Source organism: Pygocentrus nattereri, chromosome 1 (genome assembly GCF_015220715.1).
Source record: "Pygocentrus nattereri isolate fPygNat1 chromosome 1, fPygNat1.pri, whole genome shotgun sequence".
NCBI lineage: Eukaryota > Metazoa > Chordata > Actinopteri > Characiformes > Serrasalmidae > Pygocentrus > Pygocentrus nattereri.
In genome coordinates, this window is record NC_051211.1 from 31,690,762 (window position 1) to 31,699,078 (window position 8,317).

An 8,317-nucleotide genomic window follows, 5' to 3' on the forward strand; every position below is an offset into this window, starting at 1 on the left:
TATCATTAACAATTATTTATTCATGAGTGTTTTACTGCAGTTATTACATACAGAGTGAAGGGTAAAACTGCTTATGTTAATAAGCATAAATGTTTAAATTCACTTACTGAAGTCAATCCGGCCACTTTAGTGAATACACTGAGTGAATTATAGCCTGAAAACAAAAACAAAAAAGCCAGTTTGGAATTAAAAGGGAGACACCAAAACAACAGAACATATCTGTGCATTTTCAATGCCTAACAAATGGATTCATTACATCCGTATGCAGTACAGAGATACACTAGTAAATTATTTATATTAGTGCGTTTTGTTAAAGAACATAGTCACAAAGCGCGCTGTCTTGCAAATGGATGATTCATCTTCACTTGTGTTCGAAGGTCACTCAACTTGACATGGTTGGTGTGATGATTCATGATTTAGCATGGTGTTAAATGTAAAAAGTAATTAATTACTTATAATTATAATTATTATTATTAGCATTATTCTGTCATTGTACAACCTACAGCATCAATCTCCATCAAATACTAATATTCTACAACAAACACCAGCATTCTCCATCAAATACCATCATTCTCCAATATCATTATTCTCTATCAAACACCATTATTCTCCAATACCATTATTCTCCATCAAACACCATCAGTCTCCAATAAACACAAGCATTCTCCAACAAACACCATCACTCTCCAACACCAACATTCTCCAACAAACACCATCACTTTCCAACAAACACCATCATTCTCCAACACCATTATTCTCCTTCACACACCACCAGTCTTCAATAAACGCCAACATTCTCCAACAAACATCATCATTCTCCCATGCCATTATTCTCCATCAGACACCCCTTTTATTCTCCATCAAACACCATCAGTCTCAAATAAACACCAACATTCTCCAACAAACACCATCACTCTCCAACAAACATCATTCTCCAAAAAATGTCATTATTCTCCATCAGACACCATTATTCTCCATCAAACACCATCAGTCTCAAATAAACACCATACATTCTCCAACAAACACCATCACTCTCCAACAAACATCATTCTCCAAAAAATGTCATTATTCTCTATCAGACACCATTATTCTCCATCAAACACCATCAGTCTCAAATAAACACCATACATTCTCCAACAAACACCTTCACTCTCCAACACCATTATTCTCCATCAAACATCATCAATCTCAAATAAACACCAACATTCTCCAACAAACACCATCAATCTCCAACAAACAACATAATTCTCCAAAATATTATTCTATTATCATTATTCTCCATCAAACACCATCACACTTCAATAAATACCAATATTCTTCAACAAACAGCCTTAATTCTCCAAAATATATCATTATTCTCCATCAGACACCGTTATTCTCCATCAAACACCATCAGTCTTCAATAAACATCAACATTCTCCAAAAAACACCATCACTCTCCAACAAACACCATCATTCTCCAAAAAAATCATTATTCTCCATCAGACACCATTATTCTCCATCAAACACCATCAGTCTTCAATAAATACCAATATTCTTCAACAAACACCATCATTCTCCAAAATATATCATTATTCTCCATCAGACACCATTATTCTCCGTCAAACACCATTATTCTCCATCAAACACCATCACTCTCTAACAAACACAATTGTTCTCCAAAAAACATTATCATTCTCCCCCAAACATCATGATTTTACAAACAAAACCACACCATTTTCAACCAAACACCATCATTCTTATTAAAACACCACCACTCTCCACCTCAGTTTGCCACCCACTCAGGATTTCCCTGAATTGTCAAGGTGTTTGGTTGCCTGCCCATGAAAAAATGAATTCCATTTCTTTTTTTCTTTTCTTTTTTTATATTTTTTTATTGGAAAAATACAATACTTCGAATCACAAAAATACAATTCACCAGTTCCCATTTTTCGCCTTTTGAAACATATGTATATGTACACGGTCACATACACATACAACAACAAAACTTAACCCCCCTTTAAAAAAAACCCTTTGATAATGATGAAGGATAAAATAATTAAATTACAAAATACCGTGTATTAAACAATAACCACCCCACCACCCATGCCCCCACCTCAGCCCAACATGACCAACTCACATATTGCTAGTTATTTATAAAATATAAAATGCAACACAAAAACAAGCACACATTCAATCGGGTACTGTCTTCATATTAGTGAAATAGGAAATAAAGGGTTGCCATTTATGGAAAAATTTGAATGAACATCCTCTCAATGTATATTTAATTTTCTCAAGTTTTAAAAACACAATGACATCCTTGAGCCAACGGAAGACAGAAGGATATTTAACAGACTTCCAATGCAACAATAATGTGCGTCTTGCTAGTAAGGATGTGAAAGCTATAATATCCTAATGAGGGGTCGGAAATCAAAAATATAGCGATCAAAGGGCAAGGTTGGAGATTCACCCCAAGAACAGTGGACATAATAAATTTCAGGACAAAAAAGCCTTTCAGATCAGGACAAAGAAAAAACATGTGGCTAAGATGAATTCCATTTCTGGACACAACATGTTCAGGAATCCAGGTATTTTCACATGTTAATATTTTCTATGAAGTATAAACTACTTCTTTTGATCCAGCCAAACTCAACATAGGTTCTAGGCAGCCCTGCAATGACATAAAAGGGGAACATTAGGTTCTGTAGCTGAATCGATCTTTTGACATCTATTGATAGAGAATGTGTGTCATATGGATTTATATAGAACATTTTTGAAAATTCTATAGTCCTATAAAGCACCAAAAAGGGTTCCTCTACTTACACATAATTACACCAATGACATCATCATGATAGAACAACCCTTTCTGGAGCTAAATAGAACCCTTTTCAAAAAGTTTCCATATAGAACCATATAAAACTCATTCTCCATCAACCTGAAGAACGATTTCACCATAAAAGAATCGGAATTTAGTTTGCACACTGTGAAATTAGACCTCTGCATTTAACCCATCTGTGCAGTGAAACACCCAGATACATGCACACTAGTGAACACACACACTAGGGGGCAGTGAGCACACTTGCCCGGAGCAGTGGGCAACCCTATCCACGGCGCCTGGGGAGCAATTGAGGGTTAGGTGTCTTGCTCAAGGACACTTCAGACATGGACTGTAAGCGGAGGGAATCGAACCAGCAACCTTCCAGCAACCACAGTGCTGGTTCCCTAACCTCCAGCCCATGACTGCCATGAAATAGCATGAAATTGTTCTATCTAGAACTCATAAAGAACCTTTTTTAAGTGTGTATATCACAGCAACCAAACGTTTAGATTTGTGAGTGTTTGTTGAGCTGGTGTGCTCTGTGCTTAAAGTTTCACCCTGGAATCAAACAGCTTTATAATGTACATCTCAGCAGACTTCAGCATGCTGCAAACATCCCTAATAGAATTTTAATGAGCCAAGGACAGATCACGCTTCATCAAAGGGGTTCAATATTCTCCTCAATGCAAGTCGATATGCAGATGTTTACAGGGAAGGCTAATGTTATGCTTTCCTCATTTACAGACTGAGTTAAACCTTCAACAGAGGCATGAGTGAAACAGCAGCACACAAACATTTGTAAATGCAGGTGATAATTTGTAATTATAAATTTGTAATAATTTATAATTACACCATTGATGAGATATGGTGGTGGTTATAGGTTAGGGATGAAATGACCTCCAGTCACAACAGTGGCAATAAGCATCTTATCACTCAAGTAATTCAGTCCCAGATTAAAAAACCCTTATCACCAAATTTCCTCGCTTCTTTAAAATAAAAGGTATTTTAGAATGTAAACGTCTTTTAGTTAGTTGTTCTTTCTTTAGTCCATAGACTCTGTATACATAAACTAAGCTGCAAAACAGTCCACTTTAACTGTTCTGCAATGTCACAAAAACTCACATGTACATATATCTGACTATACAGTCTCCAGAATTTTAGCTCCGCCCACTCATCCTGAAGTTATAAGGAGTGTTTCAGCCTGGAGTGCTTTTCTAATGGGATGCAACACAGGGAAGCTGATCAGAATTGAGATCTTTTGCCTATTTCAGCTTTAAATTTAATATTTTAGGTTTTTTGGGCCTCAAAAAGTTAATAAATAATAAATGATATACTATAATTATCTAATCATAGTATTTTTTTTAAGTTATCTGCCTGAGATTTGATAACCATTTTTCAAATATGTGGCATTCTAGGTATTCATTTGATTTGAATTTTAATAATCTTCTACAGCTCTGTTCATCCTTCTTAACACATATAGCATTTCTCTTTTTCAAAGGTTAAAAGCTTTATGATAAGCAGTCATTTTATTATTTTATATATCATGTGGTTTTAACTGAGTGATAATGAAGACAGTCATGGGTGTAAGAACCATTACATGTGGGCCTCCCCACCTTTAAAAAAACGTGTATTTTGCCACATCACCCCACTTTTATTTGGTCTGTTTATTGACTGTAAACACAAAAGTTCAAAATTTCACTTGACTGCATGAAAAGCCAGGGTAATTCAAATGGAACGATACATAGTGAGCAGATTATGATTGTATCATTCAAACCACATTTGGAGATGGTCAGAGATGGATCCTGACCACATTTAACACATCGGCAAACAGAATACATACATAATTACATGGAGAGAGGATAAACAAGGAAACAAGGAAAGCCTGGAGGATAGATGAGGCTGGAGTACCCCAAACCAAGAGCCCTATTGCACTGTGGGCAGGTGAAAGTGTCCAAGCTGAGCTTACTGACTTGTATTGTAAAGGGAAAACAGTAAACAGAAGAAAGACAGACATAATGTATGAGTTGATCTGCTTGTACGTGGAAAAAGTTCAATCAGATCTCATCTTGTCCCATTGGGGATGAATTTTAGTGAAAAGTTTAAATGGAATCAGTCCAAAGTATGTCCAGATATGATTTGGACAAGAAACACATCAATGCATGGTGTAAACAGGCTCAAAATGCTTCAGTCGCCCCTGGAGAAGAGAGATTGCTACCCCAAAATGAACCATTCTGAAACGTTGCAGGGAGAAAAGCATAAAAATTATGATAGATATTCCATTTTTCTTTAAGAATTAGAGGATGGACATGAGTAAGGCCTAACAAGCTGTTATTGTTATTGTTCCTGTAAGTCCGATATATGTAAGTGGGTTCTGTTCTGATTGAAACACTGCTTATAACTTCAGCATGAATGGGCAGAGCTAAACTGCTGTAGGCTGAATAGGCAGATGTATAAAATGTATTGGTTTTCATAACATCACAGAAAGAGTGAATTCAAAGGGGCTATTTTTGCAGTTTAGTTAGTATGTGGACTGTATGGACAGTTTAGTTAGTATGTGGACTGTATGGACAGTTTAGTTAGTATGTGGACTGTATGAACTATAGAGTGAATGACATGTTTTTAAACTTTGCATACTTAAATTCATACTTAAAATCACCAACAGCAGTAACAGCAGCCTCATTTAAACTAAGAGCGTCTGTGCACAGAGTAAGACTGAGTCTGTCTCCACGGAAAACCACACAAAGGAACATGGGAGAACATGCCAGGTCATTCACCAGGAGAAGGAGCAAGAGAGAGAGAGAGAGAGAGAGAGAGAGATAGATAGATAGATAGATAGATAGATAGATAGATAGATAGATAGATAGATAGATAGATAGATAGATAGATAGAGAGAGAGAGAGAGAGAGAGAGAGAGAGAGAGAGAGACAGAGAGAGAGAGAAGCGGGTGACCTTGCCTAATGCTGCCTTGAGGGAATTAAATCTCATTTATTTCAGAAGTCACATTAATATGAATTTTCTGAAAGAGAAAAAACCATTACTTTTCAGTTCCTGAGGTTAAAGTTGTGGTTAGGTTTAGTATTAGGCTAAGAACAGGTGCCAAATTAAAGGAAAAAACAACAAAACTGATCTCAGTAAGGTATTGGACCACCACAAGCTTCAAGGACAGCTTAGACGCATGAGGGGTTCATACACTGTAGCTCTATTTCAATATGGTGATGTACTTTTATGGAAATGATTTGAGCTATTTGGGTTGTAGTGTAGTGGACTCCAAACCTATCTTGGCTGATCAACTACATTTAAAGTTTGTAATTTAAAGATTTATGCTATAGTATTCATTTAACTCTATGATGCAGTAGACCACTCTGGAAGCATCTGTACTGGTTTACTCAGGTTTTGCCTTTAATTTGTCATTTGTCTTAATATAACACATATGGGACATATACATGATATCACATCCGGCCGTTGTATAAAAATGTGTGCGTTGTTTGCATCCTGCCCATCTCAGAGCAAGACGTCCTGGGACCTAATTATTCCTCACACAGACGCTTCACACTTGCTAACGGCGGCTTAATTGGGGGAGTCAAAACATACACTCAGGCACACAGAGACACGCATACACGTGCACACACTCACAACACACACAGACACATTCACTGTCTAAAACTGACCTCAGCTGATTGCCAAGGGCAAAATCACCAGGACAGCCCAGCAGACGGACCTTTCCTTCTCTCTGTCTTTGTAGGCAGAATGCTGACCACTTCAGGTGTTTCCCTCTGCTCCATACTGCAGCTGTACCTTAATGTAAGCTCTGACCAAAAGCTGCTTCCAGCTTTAGTTTGGTGAAACTTAAAATTTTCCCCTCACCTCAGTGTAGTCAATCAGCCAAGACATGTTTGGTGTCTGAAATTTGATCATTTTATAATGAAGACATTATAAAAGAAGAAGAGCCAGTAAACTGGTTGAAAAATTAACAGAAATGCTTGTAATAGACTTGTTTATGTGCTTTCTGACACTGCATGACATACTTATCTATAAAATGGACAATTACTTTAGCTTAGCTAACTGTTAACTAAGTGATTTAGGCATGTTATTAGAACAATGTTAATTAGGGTCAAAGACATTATAAAGGAGGAGGAGACAGTTCAGAAAAAATGAATGACAGAGCTTGTGTCACTCAGTATATCTACTGTTTTCTACTCACTCCTTGCAATAAAAATAGGGGGGGGCCTGGTAACCATCCCTCATTTTACAGACATACACATGTGCAGTAGCTGAAAAACTATAAACTGTTTAAACTTTTTGGTGCTATATAGAATATTAGAATATTCTAAAGCACATTCTTCATTAATCTGAAGATCATTTTCATGAAACAAAGAACCCTTTAATCAGGCAAATTATTTTTCCAGATTTAACACTATTTTACATTCATCAACGTCACATCTAAAATCTCAGAAGATGTGTGTAGGTTCATTGGTGGTTTTGGATAGTTAAAGAAATGGCTATGTTTGCGTTTAGAATATACATGGGGGCTTCTTGTAAACAGCATGTTCTTAAATGTGTTCCTAACCTTACAACAGCCTCACACTTGTCTTAGGCTTTAAGAGTTGACATCTAAATTTATCACAGATGTTGCCTCTGCTACCCCTGTCCATCCTCATCCATTACCCCATAATTATCATATTTTAAAAGAAGGATTTTGCTCCTGTTGGCTGTTTCTTCCACCATTACCTGTCATTCTCGTTTGCTACTTTTTTAAACACTTGGTTTGATGTTTTCCCTCCTTTTTGCGCTCTGTACAGATTAAACTAAATACTGGAAATAAATGTTAATGCAAATTCAAAATGTATCTCACGTCATTTATGGTATGTGCTAAAATGTGTGTAGCACACATGACAAAACAATGGAGATAATTACGATTATCTTGAGAGAAAATCTGAAAACGTTTTTTTTTTTTCGAGAATTGCGTTAAAGAACATTCTTATGAACTTCTTAGTGTTTGTCTTAAGAACCTCCTTAAGTTTTTTGTGAATCCAGCCCCTGGTTCCTAAATCAGAGTTGAGTTGTAAGTTTCTCTACAAACCATTTCACATCAAACCACTCTGACTGACTTTGTTTCCATCTCAATGATTGAATTATGCAGAAATTATGAAAAATGGGTGGAACTGCCCTTTAAAGTGATGGTGTTCAAGCAGCGCACAAGTGAAATGTGTTACAGACTGTACAAGCCTAACAGAGCACCAGTGCACTAACCATGCCATGTTTTCACTTACCTGAGCAAGGTAAACACGGTTTTATGAATATGGTCATGTATTAAATATTTACATTCTCTTCGTTACAAGCTCAGACTGATTTATCACCAGGGATTTTTTTTACATGAGCAAATCTAATTAATACACATACTTACATCTTTTACTTTTACATGTAAGAATTTCATATACCTGAACATTATAGTGCCAAACCATCCATCCATCCATTTTCTAAGCCGCTTCTCCCTCAGGGTTAATCTGAAGTGGGGTGCTG